The sequence below is a fragment of the Phyllostomus discolor genome, chromosome 3 (genome assembly GCF_004126475.2).
Source record: "Phyllostomus discolor isolate MPI-MPIP mPhyDis1 chromosome 3, mPhyDis1.pri.v3, whole genome shotgun sequence".
Taxonomy (NCBI): domain Eukaryota; kingdom Metazoa; phylum Chordata; class Mammalia; order Chiroptera; family Phyllostomidae; genus Phyllostomus; species Phyllostomus discolor.
Window position 1 is genome coordinate 137,932,240 of NC_040905.2, and position 23,173 is coordinate 137,955,412.

The window sequence follows — 23,173 nt, forward strand, 5'->3', positions numbered from 1 at the left end:
TGATCAATTTCTGAATATTTGTTTTTTCTGAATAAAAATTTTATATACATTAGTGAGTTTCATTTTTGCTATGATGTTGCAAAATACATAGTGCTTTCTTCTTAGTATTATGCTATTTAAAACTAAAGTTTATATTATCTCAAATTAAAAACAAATAAATTTTAGATCAAATTTAAAATAATAAACTGAAATTCTTTGACATTTACAGACTCCCTTCTAAAGTGCTACTCATTTTAAGAATTTTTTTTATGTAAAACATAAATTTTATTGCTTTTGTGGGTGCTAAAAATTACTTTTCCTTTCACCTTTTAATTTCTTTTAGCTGGGCTAATAATCAAATTAACGAAGACAGATTAACAGCAGAAACTTCTATTAAAAATCTAAAGTTCATTACAGATGTATATGCTGGGGGGTGTCATAAGATATGAGACCCCAAAACACATTGGGTAGCTGAGGTTTATATGTCATTATGGACTGTTGGGAACTGCCCTGACTAGTATCAGAAGCTGTAACCCCCACCAAGGCTAAGGCTGAGGGAGCGGCCTTGGACCTTAAGCTGGCAAGGAGACAAAAGCTTAGCACCCTGGCAGGAACACTGCTTCTGCTGCTTCATTCACAACTGAACCCCAATGCTTGGTCAGTTAGCCAATGATGGGTAAGATTCCCAAAGGGAAGAACAGTCTAAGACAGGCACGATCACATGGGAGGACCCCAAGAAAGGACTTTGGCAGCTACAGCAAAAGGGGGTGATGTACCCTCGCTCCTCGGCTTTGATATAGCCTGAGTCCTCATCATCTGGGAGAAAACCTCCTTATCCCTTGGCTGCCTTACTTCCCTGCTCCACCTAAGCCTGAAACAATGACAGGGTGGTGCAGCTCTGCGCTGAAAAGGGCAGGTTCCCCGGGCGATCGGGCCTAAGAAAGAATACGTAAAATCCTGTGAAACCTGCTTTGTTTAGAATGCTCTTAGTTGAATGATAAGGGTCCAAGGAAGAAGGAAGTTTGCTCTTTAAAGTTTTACAGCTCTTTGATCCTGACTCAAAATAGGCCCTCAGACTTCCTTGTTATCTATTGTTTGATCCTTACTTCCTGGCAGTGAGTAATGAGTTTTACCTGAATTCTTATTCAAACAAAACCAATAAAAAGCCTCTCCAGAGGGGGAATGGGGTGCTCTCCCCACCAGAGAGAGGGTGGCCAAGGCACTCCCCACGTGAGGAGTGGCCCTGCTGTTCCTATTACAGGACCTGGTTGTTTCTGTGTATATTTTTATCATGTTTTGATGAGCATCTGCAACTGAGATGGATACTGCTGGCCGGTATCCTCCACAATGGACGAAGGAGGAATGGTGTAGGAGTCTGAGATTTCCAAGGAAGTAGGCAATTTACAGATAACTGAAGAAGAGGGGAACACATATGTCAGGTAAATTCTTGTTAGGAAAGCCAGAAACAATGGGATGGGAAAAGGGTATAGGTGGTAAAGGGTGGGATCTAGCTCCCAGGTCCATAGTACAGGGTTCTGCCTATACTATGCCTATCTATCATACTTAATTCAAATTGGTCTAAGGTGAATATCCTAAGATTCTCTTCTTGAGTAGGCTGATCCATCTAAGTAGGCAGTGAAGGGGGTTGGGGTCATTGGTTCTCTCTGTGTCTTTTGTTGCCTAATAACCAGCTTAAAATCACTATCACAAATGGCACATATTTAGGTTGGCAAAACTTTGGTCCACTTAACTTTTATGAATGAAAGAGTAATGAATTCAAGCTAATCAATAAAAAATTATGAGTTGATTACTTACAAAGCAAGTCTCACTAAATATTTTTTAAGAATCAAAAGTAAGAAAAAACATAAAAATTTATTATAGTCTCCTAGTGGCAAATCAGGGAAGATGATGATTGACTAATGAGTTTGAGTATATCTTTATTGTCATCTCTGGCAAATAGAAACCACCATTTAACCAATCATTTATCAAGTATAAACAATCTTATATAAATCTAGGAATAAGAGAAAGCCCTCTACTTCTCCTGCATGTAACAAATTGCTTTTACGAATAAATATGGTAAGCAGGAATTTGTCACTACAGATGCATTCGTATTTTCTCATTTAAGTATTGTCAATGTAAGAAATGTCCAAGACTGGAGGGGATTTTTATGAGTTTATTTGAATCAAACTGACAGTTGCTGGGAAGGAAAATCTCAACAAATTGAGAAAATGCTCCTGAGAATGACAATTTTGCAACTTATTTTATTATACATTAGAATCAAAGGAGGAAATTTAAGGAGGGTTATGCAAAATCCATTGGTGGTAGATTAAGCGGGCAGGAGAAAGCAAAGTGGAACCTTTCTGGATAATTGAATAAAAAGTAAAACTGAGATACCCATACTTCTTTTACATTGGTTGGTACAGGATAGTTACTAATTAACATTTACAGCACATAGAGTTGGAGGTATTCAGGAAACAAGATAACAATGAGGGCCTCCATGGTTTCCTGCTCTGGTGCTGGAGGTTGTGCCCTGACAGGTCTGGACAAGATTCCTCTGACATTTAAAGGTATATTATTTTAGATGCAAAAGACAATAGACAGGGTCACTTAAGATAAAAACTGACCTTTGTCAAGGAAGACACAGGCCTGTGTAACTCAATGCTGGTCTGGCTGCCTGCCACTATGTAAGCCAGTACTGGAAAGGCAGGTGTTGATGTAAAAGAAAGTGGCTGGTTCAGATGCCGGCCACTTGGAAGATGTGGGACTCACGTCTCAAAGCCCATCTGCACACCTTGGTGAAAACACATATTTATAAGGAGGGAAAGGAGAGCAGAATAAAGAGATCAAGGGAAAGGGGTTAAAAAGTTCTCTATGTGGAGATTAGCACAGTCCATTTTGATAAGGCAAGTGAAAACGGTCCAGTGAATGCATCCTGGTTTAGTCATCTTGGATTTACATTATCTTGACCTGTCATCCTGTTTTCACATCCTCCTGGCTCTACATTGGAAGGTCAGCAAATCTCCAGGAGGTGGGATATCTGAAGGTCAGAGTCTGTATCTTTTGAAATCATTCCTAGGATTCTTATACAAACATGCTGTTTATCTACAAGCTATGAATTAATCAGAGTCAGCACTTAGAATAAACAACGTCAAAAGAGTGGTGGGGTAGGTCACCATTTCCCAGCATTACGGGCCCAGGATACGACTATACCCTATGACCTCCTTTTATTTTAGGAATTTTCATGTTTATATCATTCTATGTGATTACTTTTGGTCTCTGAGTTTTTAAGTTCTGCCATGTCAGCTTCCCTTGAGCTTGTCAGGTTTAGTATGTGGCCCCATGTTCACCCACAGTATACAGAAATATCAATAAATAATTCAAAGTTATCTCCACCATCATAATACCTAGGCCATAGTGACTATCCGTGTTATAACAATCATTGTGTTTGAACCTCATATCCATCTCTGTCTTGACAAGGCTTCTATGTTGCTAAGAAGGGATTTCTGGTGAGAGGCATCTGATATCCTTTACAAATCAAGATAACCATATAAAATAATGGAATCTAGAGGCAAAGAATGTCTTAGGTACTATTATTTCACATCTTATATTTTATTAATGATGGAACTGTGGCCTGCATACATGAAAGAGATTTTCAGAGTAAAATGTCTAGAAAATGACAGATGCTAAAGCTCATTTCTTCTGATGCCTTGGCCTGTTTTTTTTTTTTTTTCAGCACACTTTTCTTGATTATACTGATACACAAGGAACTCACAGTATGCATCTGTGATACTGTGATATACTGAGAAATATACAGTTGCTCTTCCTCTCTGTTTCTAGCACAGAGCTCCTAAACCCTCAGGGTTCCCTGAGTAATGAGAGCCATAGACAGGTATCTTTTGTATGTTAATGAAGTGACTTTTAGAAAGCACATAAAGGGAGGAGCTGGTTGCCAGGAGAACCAACAATATGATTAGTGGGTTGGAACTTTCAGTGCCACCTCCCCCACTCATTCTCTGGGGAGAGGTGAGGTGGCTGGGAGTTAAATCAATTGGTTATGGCCAATGATTTAATTAATTGTGTCTGTGTAATGAAGCCACCATAACAACTTGAAAGGACTGGATTCAAAGAGCTTCCAGTTACTGAACAAGTACAGGTCCTGACAGGGTGGCACTTCCAGAGAGGGCAGGGGAGTTCCATGCCCCCTGCTACACACTTGTCCTATGCATCTCTTCCTTCTGGATGTTCATCTCTACCCTTTAGCATATGCTTCTAAAACAATCTAGTAAATGTGTTCCCCTGTGTTCTGTGAGCTGCTATATCAAATTAATGGAATACAATAAGAAAGTTGTGGGAACCTCCAATCTGTAGCCAGTTAGAAGCACAGACAATAACCTGAATTTGTGCCTGGCATCTGCTGTGGGGTGGGGTGGGGTGGGTGGGGTGGTGGCAGTCTTGTTGGACTGAATTCTTAACCTGTGGAATCTGATGTTATCTCTGGGTAGAGAGAAGGCCGATTCAAGCTGAATTGTAGGACCTCCAGCTGGTGGTCCTCAGAATTGCTCGGTGAAGGGGGAAACCTTCACACATTTGGTGACCAGAAGTGTCAGAATTGAAGTGCTGTGTGTAAGAGGGGTTGTAGTGTGAGAGACACAGGGAAGAGCCACACAGGAGATAGATTGAACTGAAGTTTTTCTCCTACAACAGATTAGAAGAACAGACAATTCCTTTACAACGTCTGTACTACTGTGCCTCTATATTTGTGTGAACAGGAATAAGCATTCTTATTCCTTAGTAAGAATCTTTACACTCCCCCTACTGGGGACATGGCCCACAACCCAGGCATGTTGCCCTGACTGGGAATTGAACCAGCAGCCCTTTGGTTCGCAGGCTGGCACTCAGTCCACTGAATCACACCAGCCACGGTTCTTTTTACTTTCTTGATAGAGAGTTTTATAACTTTAACTTCTACTTTTAGCTCTGTTATCATTTTGGTGTTTTTTTTATTGTATTGTGTAAACTAAGGGTGCACAATTTCATTCTTTTGCATGTGTACATCCAGTTGTTCCAGCACCATTTCTTAAAAGGTTATTCTTTAACAGAGTTTAAAAAGCTTACTTAGCCTAAGAAGGTAGCCTAAGAGACATTCTGAAATGTCTCTTGAGGAATCAGAACTAAACCTGTTAATGAACATAGACCGACCTTACAAAATATTTATCCTTGATGGTACTTTTAAAGAAACAATACCCATAATTTGAGCTTAAATAAGACAATAGGCACACATGGAAAAAAGGCTTTGCTAAGATATCTATTGAATACATTATCACCAAATAAGGCAACTTAAATAAATTTGTTTGGAATATAAGATATGACTATATACTTTTTCAGAAATTGCAGAGACACCTTTAAAAACAAGCATACTATGTTTTTTTCTAAAACCACCTTGATGAGTGAAACACACATTGCACAGAAGATTTTAGCATAAGAATATAAAATAAACATGATATCCATTTGCCATCTGCTGTGTGGTAAATATATTGTTATTTCCCTTTTTCAGAAGCCATAAGTGAATTTCATAATTGCCTTATTACCTGCAATAGGTGATACATCCATTCTGGTGATAATAACACATGGTTTCTTTACCAAAACAAAGAGCAAAATGAAGACATAGGTGAAATCACGTAATAAACCTATACACATCTGTATATAAAGAAAGGTGTCTCTTGTAATAACACTGTTCTTAGTTTTCAGTGTAGTTTTCAGAAATGTAACTAATAGTACCTGCTTCAAACCTGTAAGTGCATTACTGAGACTATAACGTGTACTTTTCTAAAAATCAAATCAGAGACACAGCAGAGTTTTAGTATAAAGGATGATTAGGATATTTCTCCAATGCATTCTTCCTCTATCTGTTAGCCTCACTTCTATTCTCCAGTCTTTCAGAATGGATATGTAAGTGCATGATAAAATTCAGATCACTGTTGAGAGAGCCACTTTTGATTGTATTCTCCTTGTTTTCTAATAGCCAATAACTAAATATATAATCTCTGTCATCACATATGCTTACCTAGATGTTTACATATAGCACACTAACTCCCTAGCACATAGATATAGATGTTATTTTGGTACTTGGAGTCACATGTATTCTCAAGAGAAATATTTTGATGAACACTGGCTTGTTTATTTCTGATTTTATTAAGACTCTTTTTAGTTAGTAAACATTTAACAGCAGGTGTATTGTATGAAATGTGCACATGAATCTTGAATGAACCCATAATGAGAATTTCTTCCACATTGACCATGTAAACAGAGTTCTACAATAATGAGGTATGAATTTATTATATGCATTCACCCAGGCCTGGATTTATCTATTTTTTAATACAATTTGCATGCATCTATCCAGGACATTGGTATGAAGACACTTTGTTTTAATCCAGTTTTCTCTTTTATTCCTTACTGATTTCATCATACTTTACTAGATTTTTCTTCTCTCTCCTAATTTTTTTTTTTTTAAGATTTTATTCATCCATTTTTAGGGAGGGAAGGGATTGGGGGAGAGAGAGAGAGACTGAGAGAGAGAGAGAGAAACATGAATGTGTGGTTGCTGGGGGTTATGGCCTGCAACCCAGGCATGTGCCCTGACTGGGAATCGAACCTGGGACACTTTGGTTCCCAGCCTGCGCTCAATCCACTGAGCTACGCCAGCCAGGGCAGTTGTTTTCTTTTTAAAATCCTCTGTTATCACCCTGAATCTTGTACTACTACACATTTTACTTTTTTAAACCACATTTGTTTTCTACTAGCTATTATTCATGGCTCCAGTTTCTCCAATGAAGAGAATAAAGAAAAAAGGATCCTGTCTTTAGAAAGTTGCTATTTTAAGTACGAGAGAAGAAGGCACTTGAAACAGAAAGGTTATAAAAAAGACAGGAGCAAATATGTACAAAGAAAAAACATATATTCATGCATATACGCATAAATACATACATTCCTAAAGTACACAAATCATAACTATATCTCTCAACAGATTTTTATAGAGTAAGCACAACTATATCTCTAATATCTGGGTCAAGAGATAATTAATTACTACTATAACTTTTGTAAGGGTTTTATTTATTTATCTTTAGAGAGGGGGGAAGGGAGGGAGAAAGAGAGGGAAAGAAACATCAATGTATGGTTGCTTTTCATGTGGCCCCCACTGGGGACCTGGCCCACAACCCAGGCATGTGCTCTGACTGGAAATCAACTATGATCTAGTTTACATCCTATGCTCAATCCACTGAGCTGCAGTAGCCAGAGCACCAGTATGACTTTTGAAACCTTGTCAAACTATATATATTTATGCAGAATTATTGTTTTATGTCTGCCATATGCTGCTCAGCCTTATGTTTTTGAGATTTGTCAATATCACTATATGAAGTTGTAGAATTTTTTTTCATTTATGAATAATATTTCATGGGCAAATATACCACATTGTATACAGTGTACTGCTGTTGGGCATTTTTGAATTGTTTACTGCTTTTATATATTAGTAATAGGCCTGCTATAAATATAGGTTTTTGAGAGAAAAAGTTCTATACCCATTTATATTGGGCATATATTTACTTGGAGTGAAATGTGTAGGTCATGAAGCACAATGAAGCACAAACATGCCAAACAATTTTCTAAAGTGGCGGTAATATCAACATGAGAGTTCAGATTTCATTACAGCATAGATAACATTAGCCATTTTCTGTGTTTTTATGTTAGCTATTCTGGTGGGTGTATATTGGCACTTCACCATGCATTTACATCTTACTGTGGCTTTAATTTTCGTTTCCCTAATGCATAATGTATTTGATTATTTTTATTGTTTATTAATCATTTGGATAGTTACTTATGTAGAGTGTCTGTTGTGGAAGGTGGCTTATTTTCTCTGGAAGAATCTTCTTTTTTGTATTGGTTTATAAGGACTGTTTAAATGTCATGAATATGAGTTTTTACAGGATATATATTATAACTATCACTGTGTAGCTTGCATTGTCTAAAATGACACATAATTTATTAAAAAGTGTGGAAAATATTTAAATAAACATGAATAAAACAAAGAGAAAAATAGAACCAGAGACATGGAAATAAGGAACAAATTGACACTAATCAGACGGGAGTGGGAAGGGGGAAGATGGGGGAGCTAAGGGAAAGGGCCTAGTCAAGAAAAAAAAAAGAAAAAATACAAGATACACAAATAGCCAATAATGCATGAAAGATTACTCAACACCAGTAATCATTATGAAAATGAAAATCAAAACAAACATCAAAACACTGCATACTTACATGAAAGACTTAAAACATGATAAATATGTTGAGGGTATGGTGAAATTGTAGTAATCATATATTGCTGGTAATGTTTATGATGGTAAAGCTGCTTTATAAAACAATTTTGCAGTTTCTCACAATATTAAGCACAGTGTTATCTAATTTTCCATCAAAATATTACTCCTAGGTATATGAGGTTTGTCTGGAAAAAGTGCAACCATTGTTAATGTAATGAGAACAATTTGCTCAACATTAATGTAACCTGGCAGCCAGTTGAGTGGGCTGGAATGCACATGCATGAACAATGACGACTTCACTATACTAGTCAGTGGGGGCAGTAGACGCAATTGAGTGAGCATGTGTACTGTGTGGCCATCACATTCAAAATGACTGAGAGAGTAGAGTAATGCATGTGCATCCAATTTTGCATTAAGCTTGAAAATTCTTGTGCAGAAGCTATTCAAATGATTCTGAAGGCCGAAGTTATGGGCAACTGGTGATTGGCAGCTTTATCACGACAACATGCCTGATCATGCATCACATGCAAAGTTTTGGGGGGAAACATCAAATCACCCTAGTGAGTTGGCCCCCCTACAACCCAGATTTGGCACCCTGCAACTTCTGGCTTTTCCCAAAACTAAAATCACCTTTGAATGGGAAGAGATTTTAGATCATTGAGGGCAGCTAATGGCAATTGGGAGTACTGTGTGAAGTCCCAAGGTGCCTATTTTGAAGGGGACTGAGATGTCATTGTCTTATGTACAATGTTTCTTGTATCTTGTTTCTTCTTTAGTAAATATCCCTGTTTTTCATAGTATATGGATGGATACTTTCTGGACAGACTATATATATATATATATATATATATATATATATATATATATTAGAGATAAGCAAGACCATATGCCCCCCAAAATTTGTTCATGACTATTTATAGCAGCATTATTCATTAGAGTCAAGAAGTGGAAACAACTCAAATGTCTATCAAGTTCTGAATGTTAAATTCAATGTGGACTAGCACTACAATGGAATATTATTTAAAACACAAAGTATAAAGTGCTGGTACATGCTAAAACATGTATGAACCTTAAAAACTTTATGCTAATTGAAAGAAGCCAGCCATTAAAGACCACATTTCTATGATTTTATTTATATGAAATATTTAGAACAAGCAAATTCACAGAAACAAAATCTAGGTTAGTGGTTACCAAGCATGTTAAGAATGAGAGCAATGGAGGTAATTTCTAAGCAATATGGAATTTTTTTTTGAGGGGTGACAGAAATACTCTAAGGTTATAGAGTTATGATAACTTTAAAACCCTTTGAATAAACTAAAAAATTCTAAGTCATATAGTTTTAAAAGGTGAGTCTATGATCTGGGTATTATATCTCAAAATATTTAAAATAACAACTGGAAACAACCTAAATACCATCAATGGGAGAATGAATACTTATCATAACTATAAAATTGAATATTTAAAAATAAATATGCTGGAGTTTGTATACTAACAGCAATGAATTTTAAAACAGAGTATTTAGTGGAGAAGGCAAGTTAAAATAGATGGGAATGATAAACACTAATTTCAGTCTAGTGATTTTATTTATTTATAGGGTTTGGAGAAAGAGATTGAGACATGGTACAGAGGAATCTTCACCAGTGTTAGTAATGTTTTTATTTCTTTAAAATAATTGTGGCTACATGAAATTTGATTGTAGCTTTCTTAAAAGCTCTTCTTATGTTTAAAATATTTATGACAAAATAAGAATAGTGATATTAGAGGACAGAACACTTAATGATAAAAATTGAAATCAATTAAATTCAGGTTATATGTAAAATTATGTTCTGTTTGATTCAATAAGTAGAGCAATTTTTACAAATAAATAACGTAGATTGATTAACTATGAGAGGAAAAAATCTGTAGATTTACTAACATGAGTGTTAAAATTGAAACCAGCACATTTCCTAGACTCTGAGACGTGTCCAGTTGTCTCAGGCTTTTACTGCTGGCACTTCAGCTTCAGCCAAGAAGTGATAAGTCATATAATAGCATCACTTTTTTTCTAAATAATTGCCCATGAAATTTTTGTACTTGCTCTACCTAGCTCAGTGATTCTATACCCCATGTATACATTAGAATCATCTGGGGAATTTTAAATGTGCCACCTAAGCCCCGCCTGCAGATACTATGATATCTTTGTTTCTGGGAGTGGCCTAAGCATTAGCTGCTTTCAAAAGTGCTCTGGGTTCTAATGGGAGATCAGATCTGGGAGCTATGATCTCAACTTTATGCTTCCTACTTATTTGCTGAGTTCTGTAATTTTTTTTTTGTTCCATTCCCAGATCTTTCTCTCTCCTTTTGAGTCATTGGTATTGATTGCCTTTTAAGATTACCTCTGTCACCACTTAGTTTCCTTCTTGCTTTGTCAACAAGATTACTTGATCTGGGCATCCCCCACAGCTCTATAAGAAAAATGCTCTCTTACACCTTGATTTCCTCTAACCCTCACAGCTCATTCCACCAGGGGAGTAGTTTTAGACATTTGCTAATAAAATGCCCAGTGGTACAATTGCTGATAAAATGGCCCAAGTGGTATGGCATTTAGTTAGAGCAAGAGGAGAAAAAGAGTGTACAAGATCCAACCACTTGCAATCCTTTGGTCCCCCATGGCCAGCAGATCCACTCTGAAGTTAAATGAGGTCATGCAGCTACATACACTACACCTAGTGCTGCAATCTAAGCATCCTGATCTCTCCCCCATTAAGCCCGAAATGCAGAAAGCTGGGGTAGGTCATTGATGTGCACATGCTTAAGAAAAGCAAAGCAGTATACACAAAAGCCAGAATAAGGATACATCTTCCTTTGCAAGGCAACAAGCCTGCAAGGCTGTGAGGAGTCTCAATATCTCAACAAGGAAATGTTCCAGTCCCAAGGCCACTCAAGAAACCATGCATGAGGTGGGAAGTGCAACACATGCCCAGGCCTATAACACAATAACTTAGTGGATTAACTTCCTAGAGCTGTTATAACAAAGGACTACAAACTAGGTGGTTTTAAACAACAAAAATGTATTTTCTCACAGTTCTAGAGGCTAGAAATCCAAAATTAAGATGTCTACAGTGTATGTTCCTTCTGAGGGCTGTGACTGAGGATCTATCCCGTGGCCATCTTCAACCTTCTGGTAGCTTCAGGTGTCCCTTGCTTGGAGATGGCATACTCCCTGTGTCTTCATCTTGTTTCCCCACATCTGAGTATCTTCATTCAAATTTCCACTTTTTATAAAGACACCAGGCATATTGGATTGGGGCCCACTCTATTAACCTCATTTTAACTAATTATATCTTTGAAGGTTCTGTATCCAAAAAAGATGGTATTCTGAGATACTAGAGGTTAGGACTGACCAACACATGTGCGTGGAGGGAGGAGCAGTGAAAGGTGGGATACTGTCAGCTCATAAAACCTGGCATTTGAAATTTTGAATGTCTAGAATGTTATAACTATACTGCAGTTTTCACACATTATCCCTTTTTTTTCACATTTTTTAATTGTTGAAATACAGTTGTCTCTATTCACCCTCCACTTCCCTCACCCCAGCCATCCCCACTTCCTGCCCTTGATCGTATCCCACTTTGGTTTTGCCTGTGTATCCTTTATACACGTTCCTGACAAACATTCCCCCCTTTCCCTTTATTGATAGCAGAGAAATGAGCCTGGTTCTCTGCCTGAATCATTATTGAGATTCAGCAGCAATAGAAACAGGAAAAGGGATGCTTTTTCTTGTTGTTTATTTTTTTGTGTGTAAGCCAGTATTTCCCACTAATCTAAAAGACAAGTAGATGTTTTAAAAATTGTCACTTTCATGTTAAAAATCACAGCAAATGTTTAAAGACTGAGCAAAGCCAAGCTTTTTCTGATATTTTTATATAAATACAGGTGTTTTTCTAATTCATGTAAGCTTGCTTGTAAAGAAGTTGATGCTCTTTAACATATGCTTGCACTGGACCAATAAGTAGGCTACTAGAGGTTAGTCTGAATGACAGCCTTACAGGTTTTTCAGAAGCTATGAAACTGGCCCCAATATTGCAACATGTTGGAGCCATGAACATACTGCTACTATGCTAATGCTCAGCTACTTGGCAGCTTAGATACTCCTTATATTTGCTTCCATAAGAACCCACTGATGTTAACTTTTGGGTCAAAAGTTTATAGGTGATGCAGTCAGTCTTGCATAGGATGGCAACATCACATGATACCAAGAATGGCAGCTACCATAAACAGAACTCCTCAGGATGAAGACAGAAGTGTGAACACTGTAATGAAGTAAGGCCCTTAAGTTTTCCCTGGGAAGGCAACACAACTTGCTTGACACAGCCTGTTTGGAACACCAGAGTGTGGACTATCATACAAGTAACTAAATCATATTATAATAACCTACTGATTAACCCTATAGTTCTGGGGGAGTGAAAGAATAAGATTATAAAATACAGTTATATAAAAACTGATTTAACATTAAGTATAAGATACAATTTAATATAGATATTTAGAATAACTTTCATGTCTTTCCATAGTGTAAAATGTCCTATTGGCAGTTTTCCCAAAGTAAGATTTTCACGAGAATTCCTGGAGCGTAAATGTCAATACTTGAGTGATTTGACTTTAATCATTTTCTAATAATATCTTTCACAGATACAGATAAATTACTTAAGGGTCAAATATTATCCATTTTGAATTGTTAACCAGACCAAAACATAGTATAGTATTTGGATGTTCCTGGAAGGAGTTTTTAGATAACTATTATTCATGCAATTTAAAATCACCATTATACAAAGGCAAAATATCTTTTCGGATAACTTAAATAACTTCTGACTTTAAGTAATGAAAACCATTATTTTCACTTCTAGTCATTCTATGGTTGCTTATGATTTCTCCACACCCTAGATAAAAGAATTTTATATTTTATTTACACTTTCAATGTTCTACATGGTTTTAGCATTTGATTGAGAATGGAGTGGAAGCGTGGAATTTGAGCAAACCACACAAATTTTGGCTTTGTCATTTTGTCTTGTGACTTTGGATATGCATATTTTTTAGCCCCTTTTACTATATGCACATATAGTGACAGTAAAAAATGTCTAACTTAAAGATTGGTGTTGAAAATGCAACAACATTCCTAAAAGTAGCAGATTGCTTAATGCAGAATATGTGGTTAATAAGAAAGACACTTTTATAATACACATGCTCCTTTTTTTCAGTCTACATTGTCTTCTCTGTTGAAGAAGATCCACAAGAGCTTTCACACTTCATGTGCCTTTAATTTTCATTTTCATAAATCTTAAAATTTATAGTCAGTTCCAGGACATTAAACTATGCCTTCCTAGGATGAAACTATTCCTTTCTAGGAAGTTTTTCCATAAAAAAAATATCACAAGTCAATAGGTTATATATTTAGCTCCTCTAGCAGCAGGAGAATGGTTTACTAGTATTTCTAATTGCTATGTCCTCCCAAGAGTAATCTTGACTGCACTCAGCTTCTTAACCTTCCTATACAAAATGAGCACACTCAATGATATCCACCATAAACCCATACCAGATTCTCTGCTGAACTTATTTTAATAATGCACTGTGTCATTTCCTCTGTTAATATTGTCTATGCTAAAACATTCCTGTCTATGAACCTGCCAGGAATCTTAAAGGGTAAATCTTTTGAAAATCCATAATACCAGTCTTTCCAGTGGCAAATCTCTATTGAATGACAATGTATTAAACATTTTCATAATCATTATCACTTCCTATTCCCACACAACCCTGTAAGACTGGTACCGTTATTTCTATTTTGTGTCAGATTCAGAGAAATTATTGCTGATTATAAACTAACAACTAAAAATTTATCACTCATTATAATTCAAGGTCATGTAAAAACCCACAGTCTCAACTTTATAACATGATGTTATTCGATCTGATTCCCATGTCTTCCCTACCACTGTAGCTCAAAACAGAACTTCTTAGGCTAAATTCAATAAGATTTTATCAGCTCTCTCCCCTTAATCTTTCATTGGCTAGCAAAGTTGATCAAATCATTTCATAAAACTCCCTTGAACAGTATCAGGCTGAAGACTCCACTTTGATGTTTCCATGGTGCCAAATCTTGATTTTTTTCCTACTAAGTTTAGGCATTTCAATGTCCCCTTTCCCATTCTCTTTTCTTTAGTACTTTAGAGAGTTCAACTCTCAGACCAAGTTGATGACTTTCAAGCTTCTCTCTCTCTTTTTAGTTTTAATTTTATTGTTTATGCTGTTACAGTTTCTGCTTTTTCTCCCTTTCTCCACCTCCACCCTATCCCCACCCCAAGCCCATCGTTATAATATTGTCCCTGTTCTTGGGTTGTGCATGAATATTCTTTGATTAATCCTTTCAACATCTTTCATCCCCCCACCCTTCTTTCTGGCAGCTGTCAGTCTGTTTCGTGTATCTAAGATTCCATTACTATTTATTTCTTTGGTTTATCGTGTTCATTAGATTCCACATATAAGTGAGGTTATGTAGTATTTTTATTTTATTGACTGACTTAATTCACTTAGTGTGATTTTCTCCAGGTCCATCCGTGCTGTTGCAAAATTTAAGTTTCTTCTTTTCATCTGCTACATAGCATTCCATTGTGTGCCACAGATTTTTTATCTACTCATCTACTGATAGGCATTTAAGCTATTTACAAATCCTTGCTATTGTAAACAGCCCTGCTATAAACATAGAGGTGCACATATTTTTTGTACATGTGTTTCAGGATATTCAAGTTGTTATCTCAAGCCTTACCTGCCCCCAAACAGAGCCCTCCATAACTGCCTAGGTCCTTATATAACAAAAGAGATTTTGAAGATATAAATGAAAGGATCTTGAGATAGGAGGAAGATACTGGATTATTCAGGTAGGCCCATTGTAATCACAAAGTTCTTAAAGAGGGAAGCAGGAGTAGGAGATATAACTACAGAAACAATAGTTTGGAGTGACACAAGAAAGGAACCTGAGCCAAGGAATGGTGAAGTGACCTCAAAAGCTGAAAGGATTGTGGAAACAGATCTCCATTGTTTTTAGAGGGAACCAGCTTTGCCAAAACTTCAACTTTATAGCTCTATGAGAGTCACTTTGGACTTCTGGCTTTCAAAATTATGAGATAAAATTTTTATGTTTTCTTAAAACACTAAGTTTTTGGATATATATTATAGCAGCAATAAGAAACAGATATAGTATCTAGTTCTAAAGAACATTTCCATCAGCATGAAAATTAATAGTTCTAAAATGGAACTTCTTTCTCTCAAACCAAATGTTATATTCATTTCTTTCTTACTTAAGGGATCAAATAGTCCCACAACTCTTGCTTACTCTTTTCTTCATCAAGTCACTTTCTTTCTCTGTCCTACTTCAAGATGCTAGCGCAGGCTCTAATCAAATAATAAGCTTATGTCTGAACTACTGCCACAGAGAATTCTCACCTGATTCCTTTCCACCAAGCTTTCTCCAGTAAATTTACATCAACCTTCTGTAGGTTCCACATTTTTTCCTGATCTAAAATTCTGAAAGCCTGCTCATCACTTATCAAGTAGTTGTAGATTCTTTAAGTGGCCATTCAAGGATCTCTTCATTTTCCAGTACAGATTTATGTATCATCCATTCTCTAAAAGGAAAAATGGTACCTCTTCAGTTTCAAGACAGACTACACTCTTCATATCACATCTATATTAAATAATTTTATGAATCACTGTTTTAAGTATAAAATTGTTAGCATACATATTAAAAGGTAAGATTCTGAAAAAGGGGAAGAACACTCTGACTGAATAATCCGGGAGTCTCTGCATGTTGAATGGAATAGTATTGAATAATATTGATTGAGCAAAAGAACAATACACATTAAGGACAAAGTATGACTATTTAATAAGTACTGGCATAACTAATTCATTATTTAGTCTTGAGAGAAAAGTAAGACAATGGAGCTGTCCAGAAAAGTGGTGAAGTTTTTGAAATATTTTATACAATAAAAAAGTATGCATAACTAAATACAAATGAATATATGAAATTAAGGAGTCAAAACTTTCAATATGTATATTGTCATTCATTTATTAATTTATTTATAAATATTAACTATATCATACCAGGCATTTTGTTAAGTTCCATGGAATAAAAAAATCTTTACATGGAAGGATCTTGCAGTCTAACAATTGAGATTCTTGATTTTGACATTTAAAGTTATCTAAACTAAGCTGAGCACATATAATTTGTCACACTGTGATGTATATATGTATATATATATATTATTTTGTCAGATCCAAGTTACCCATAATATTTTAATGCTAAAACTGATTTCTTTAAAAAATTTTGATTTGATAGCCTAAACTCTAAACAAATCGACACAGGACATAAATATAGACTCATAGAGTAACATTAATTTGCATGTAACTGCACCATTTATGCATGAATTTCTGCTAAGAATTTGTGTAGTCCATTCTTCAGTACTTCACAAAGGAGTGACTCCTTTCTTACAATGGTTCATGCCACCCTAAAAAAATATGGAGTTTCCAGATCATTCCTTCTGATAAATCTGGACTCATTATTCAGGGTAAGAGTCAAATCAATAATGTCAGCATCTCTCAAAAATTATAAGCTTATCTAGTCTAAACATCAAAAAGGAAGCCTGGGCTCTGGCCTGGCTGCTCAGTTGGCTGGAGCATCATCTTGTGCACCAAAAGGTTGGGGGTTTGATTCAGGGCACATACCTAGGTTATTTATTCAGTCCCCAGTCGAAGCATGTATGGGAGGCAACTGATGAATGTTTCTCTCTCATGTTGCTGTTTCTCACTCTTTCTCTCCCTGTCTCTCACCACCCCCTTTTTCCTCTCATCTCCCTTTCTTCCTTCCTTTATCTAGGAAAAAAAATATCAATATCTTAATGTGAGGATAAAAAAAGGAAACCTGGTGTATAGTATCTATGCATATAATCCAAACTCAGGCATGGAGGAAGGCCAGCTGCATGAAGATGATCAATGATCATGTCTTCTCATCAATGAGAACTGATTGCTATAGCCTTTCTGTTCATCAGCCATCTACAAACTCACTACTTCATCCTTCTCCCTTATATTAGGCTTCCAAAAACAGCACTTTCTTATATGTAGGGGTATCTTTCATAGGTGTATATCATTGGAATTATTGGAATTATATGACAAAAACATGCCTATTTATAGCAGGGTCAGAGGTTCTCTCACATTATATTAACAACTGTGAATAAAATGTGTCTTTATTTTTTCTGTAAATAATCATATTTTTCTTGTAAAACCTTAAACCATAAGTTAGCAGGGCATTACAATTAGATATTGGTTTTCCCAATCCAGTAAACACTATGATTATATTGTCAGGCTGCTTTTGGGTGACTCAGTTTCTCAGATTTCTGCTACATGTCCCTCTCCTAATTTCATTCCCAAATGGGAGTGGTACTAAATTGTTTCATGTTAATGGGGATTGAAGTGGTCTCTTGCCCTTTCCTGACATCTGTATTTGGGTCTGTACTGGCTGGTATCTGTTCAGGTGGGATTGTTTAAGGTTACATTCTTGGAATTTGGCATGTAAGGAAGATGACAGCTAATGTAATGCATGTTCTGTTTCCTTTATGGCAACCCATGGAAGCAGCTCTTATATATTTGGCATTCCTCTCAACCCATTCAAACATCCAGGATTTGGCTTAGAGAGAGAAGGTGAGGCACATGAGTCTCATCACTTCCTTCTCCTACCTTAGTCCTCTTTTTTCATTCCTATAACCCACTTGCCCAGAATCAGTGTATCACTTCATCTATAGATATCCTCACAATTATTAAAATTCTCTCAATTGACCTCCAGGTATGACTCTAATTTGTTAAAGGGAAAGGTATGAAATTTAGAAATCTTATCATTATTCATAACATCCAGCTTTTAAAACATCATCTTGCTAGCATACTCAAAAAACTCAACTTTGAGACATAATCCTATATTTATCACTTTGTGCCAAAAGAAACCACACTTATCTTCTTTAGGGAAGTAAGACTCATGCCAAAGCTTCAAGACTGCACCAGATCAGAATTTCAGAGATGACTAAAGTATTTTAACTCAATATTTTTTTAAAAATATTTTTCTGATTGTGAATTTATTATTTGCATAGAAATCTATGGAATCCATATATATAGGAAGGTAGCATAATGTGACCCTTGGCTATTTTTGTGTTGGCTTTCCTTCTTGCTGAGAATAGCTTTTACATTTTTTTAATTAAATTTCTTGGGGGGGACATTGGTTAATAACATTATATAGGTTTCTACTCTACAATTCTATGATACTTCATCTGTTTATTGCATTGTGTGCCCACCGCTCAAAGTCAAATCTTCCATCACCATATTTTTGACCCCCTTTACCCTTTACAACCCCCTACCCTCTGGTAACCCCCATACTATCATCTGTGTCTGTATTTTTGTTTTGTTTGTTTTTCTTATTTGTTCATTTTTTGCTTTAATATCACTTCATTAACTGTAACAAATGTACCATGCTAATATGAGGGGTTAATCATATAGGAATAGGGACTCTGTATTAACATTCCAATTTTTCTGTAAGTCTAAATGTGTCCTAAAAACTAAAGTATATTTTAAAAATATTTCTTTTAGGAGCTCCTACCCATTGTGACAGCATGGATGGAACTGGAGAACATTATGCAACGTGAAATAAGCCAGGCAGTGAAAGACAAATACCATATGATCTCACCTTTAACTGGAACCTAAGGAACAAAATGAACAAGCAAGCAAAATATAACCAGAGGCATTGAAATTAAGAGCAAACTGACAGTAACCAGAGGGGAGAGGATAATGGGGGAAAACGGGTAAGGGTTTTCAGGAACATGTGCAAAGGACACATGGACAAAACCAAAGAGGGCTAGGATCAAGGATAGAAGTGGGGATGGCTGGGGTGGGGGTGAGTGGTGGTGGGGAAATGGAGACAATTGTACTTGAACAACAATAAAGAAAAAGTTAAAAAAAGTCTTTTAAATGGCAAAAGTGACATTTATTTTTTTATTAATGAAAATGTTTTAATCACTTTATTTTTACTCTTAGTGTAACTTGTAACATTCATTAACTCTAATCAAACATTTACACTCTTAAGGGAAATCCTCAATGTAAATCTGAAAGGTACAGAGAGCAACCAAGATTTCTCATTTCAAAGGAGCCTAATAATAACTCCTTAGATATCAATCCTACACCGGTTTATAAGAAAATCTTCCAATGATAAACCAAAAGTTATCTTCTTAAAGCATCAACCAGAATCAGGTTATTTTCTCTTTCAAATCATTTTGTGGAATACCTATCATTGATTAGTAAATAAACATGGTATCATTAAGTAAACAAGCTTATTTCCTGTAAAGACCCCATATAGGTATGGTGTCAAGTCAGTGTCAGCTTTGCTTTTATCCCTTCTTTATTGTGGTATTCAGAAATGAATGTAGTGCTTCGGGGTTTAGTATCAGTAGGGTAAATTAGAACCAGAAAGGCTGCAGAACAAAGATTCCCTGACATTACTCAGCTCAGATCTACATCTAAGATTAGACAGATTAGGTGAAGCATCCAATTCTTGATGATCATATACCTTTCCATTTTTAAAGATCTTTGACTTCTTTTCATTAATATTTTATAGTTTTATGAATAGATTGTATATACATTTTGTAGGTTTATAACTATTTTTCAGTGATTAAAAGTATATTGTATTGTAAACTTGTATCTGTTTATTGCTAATATATTCAAGTACAGTTGATTTCCATACATTTATTATAGATCCTATAACTTATAAAACTCATTTATTAGTTCTCAAAATGTATAATTGATTCCTGGGATTTTCTTCATATCCAATTGTGCCATCTGCATATAGAGACAATTTTTTCCCACTTTTCAATCTGTTTTCCTTTTCTTTGTTTTGACTTATTGCATTGGCTAGAACTTCTATTACTATTTTTAATAATGATGAGAATGGACATCCTTACCTTGTTTCTTATCTTAGGAGAAATCACTTAGTGTTTTTCACCATTAACTACGATGTTGATTTTGTAGATACTCTTCATCATGTTGAGAATATTCTCCTCTATTTCTATTTTTTTCTGAGTTTCTGTCATAAAATGTTATTGAGTATCGTCAAAAGTTTTAAAAATACTTTTCTGAATCATGAAATGTCCTTCTATATATTGCTGAATATTATTTACTAATATTTTGGTAAGGGATCTTGCATCATTTTAATAACTCTCATTGGCCTTTTCATTTTGCAGTGCCTTCATCTTGTTTTGGTATCAGAGTAATATGAGCTTCATGATACTAGTTGAGAAGTATAACCTCCTATTTTATCTTCTGGAAGAGATTGTAGAATTAGTGCTAGTAATTTCTTAAGTGGTTGATAGAATCCTCTAGTGAAAATTTTGGAGTTGGAGATTTATTTGGAAGAAGTTCTTTTTTAAAAAATGATTATTAATTAAATTTTATTAAGAGTGATAGGGCTATTGAGAATTTATTTTATATTGGGTAAATTGTGATGGTTTATTTTTTGTTTGTGTTTTTTTTTAGAAAGTGGGTCATTACATCAAAGTTGTCAAATGTATGTGTATAGAGATGTTGGCAGCATTTCCTTATTATTCTTTTGGTATCTTCAGGGCATGTAGTGATAGCTTCTAATTCATTTCTAATATTGGTAATTTGAGTCTTCTCTTTTTTATTCATTATTTTTGCTAGAGGTTTGTCAACTTTATTAATTTTTCAAGTACCATATCTTTCTTTTATTGATTTTTCTTTATTTATTTTTTTGAATAATGTAAATGATGTCTACTTTCATGTTTAACACACTTTTTTTCTGTTTGCTCTTCTTTTTGGTTCTTGACATGGGAGCTCAAGTGTTGATTTGAGTTGTTTTCTGTTTTGTAATGTGTAATTAGATATAAATGTCCCTTTTGGCACTGCTATAGTTATTTCCCACAAATTTTGATGTTTTATGTTCATTAATTTCAATGAAATTTTTATTTCCCTTATACTTCCCCTTTGACAGCTGTATTATTTAAAAGGCTTTTATTTTGTTTTGGTTTGTTGTTGTTGTTTTGTGTTTTTTTTTTTTTTTTTTTAGTTTCCAATTGTTTGGGAGACTGGCTTGCTATCTTTCAATGATTAATTTCTAGATTGCTTGTGTTGTGATCAAAGAACACATTCTCTATAGGTTCAAGTCTTTTAAATTTTCTGTGGGTCATTTTATGTTCTACCATATGGTATATATTGGAATATATACGTTGGACACTTGAACAGGATGCAATGTTTTTGTTGTGTGAAGTATTGCTTAAATGTCAATTAAACCTGTTGTTTTATGCTGTTGTTGAGTTCTATATCCTTGCAGATTTATTCTCAGGTGTTCTTTCAATTGTTAATAGAGGTGCAAGGAAGTCTTCAACTGAATTTGTGGATTTGCATATATCTCCCTTTAGTTCTATTTTATAATTTGTCACATTATTGCTTGATATATGCTCATCTAGGATTCTATGTCTAATTGGTTCATTGTCCTTTTTTAATCTCTATATAATGGATCTGGAAATATTCTTTGATTTTAAATCATATCCATTTTGTATTCATAATGATACTTTTGTTTTCTTTGATTAATATTGTAGGGCATATACTGTATTTTCTATCTTTTTAATTTCAACCTGTCTGTATTGTAATTTGTCTTACTATTAATATGGCTATAACTTCACATTTGAAATGAGTATTTAGTAGAGAGCATATGGTTGGGTCATGCTTTTTTATCCATCCTTCCATAATTTGATATATTTAGAAAATTTATGTTTAATATAATTATTGAGAGGTTAGGTCTCAAGTACACAATTTCACTATTTTATTTTTTGTCTTCTTTCCTTTCTCTGTTTTACACTTTCAAGTTTTATTTTCTTCTGATTTCTTATAGGCTTCTTGAACAACTCCAGAATTCTGTTTGATTAATCTACAGTATTTTTTAGTGTATTTCTATGTATGGTAATTTAACTGGTTTCTCTAGGTACATAACTTATCACAACCTACTACTGTTGTCACTTAACCAGTTTGAAGGGAGAGTAGAAATTTTTTTATGCTTTATCTTCCATTCTTCTCCTCATTTATAATATGTCTTAAGTTTTACTTTCTCTATAATTTTCATCTTTTATTGTATTTTTCTTTTACCACTTATTCCCCATTGTACCCTCCCAGAATCACCACACTATTGTCCATGTCCATGAATCCTTTTTTCATTGTTGCTCAGTTCCTCTATACTCCCTAACCACCCCCAGAACTGTTAGCCTGCTCTCTATCCATGAGTTTGTCTCTATTTTGCTTGTTAGTTCAGTTTGTTAATTAGATTTCACATATAAGTGAAATAATATGGTATTTATCTTTCTCTGACTGGCTTATTTCACTTAGCATAATGTTCTCCAGGTCCATCCATGCTCTTGCAAAGGGTAAAATTTTCTTCTTTTCTATGGCTGTGTAGTATTCTATTGTGTATATGTACCAAAGTTACTTTATCCACTCATCTACTGATGGACACTCAGGTTACTTCCAGATCTTGGTGATTGTATATAACACTCTAATGGACATAGGGGTGCTTAAATATTTTCAAATTATGGTTTCAGGAAAGCCCACTGAATGGGAGAACATATTTGCTGATACATCTGTTAAGGGGTTAATATCCAAAATATATAAAGAACTTATAAAATGCAACAACTAAAAAAAACAAACAACCCAAGTTGAAAATTGGGCAAAGGACTTGAATAGATATTTCTCCAAAGGACATACAGATGGTCAATACACATATGAAAAGATGATCAACATCACTAATCAGGAGAGAAATGCAA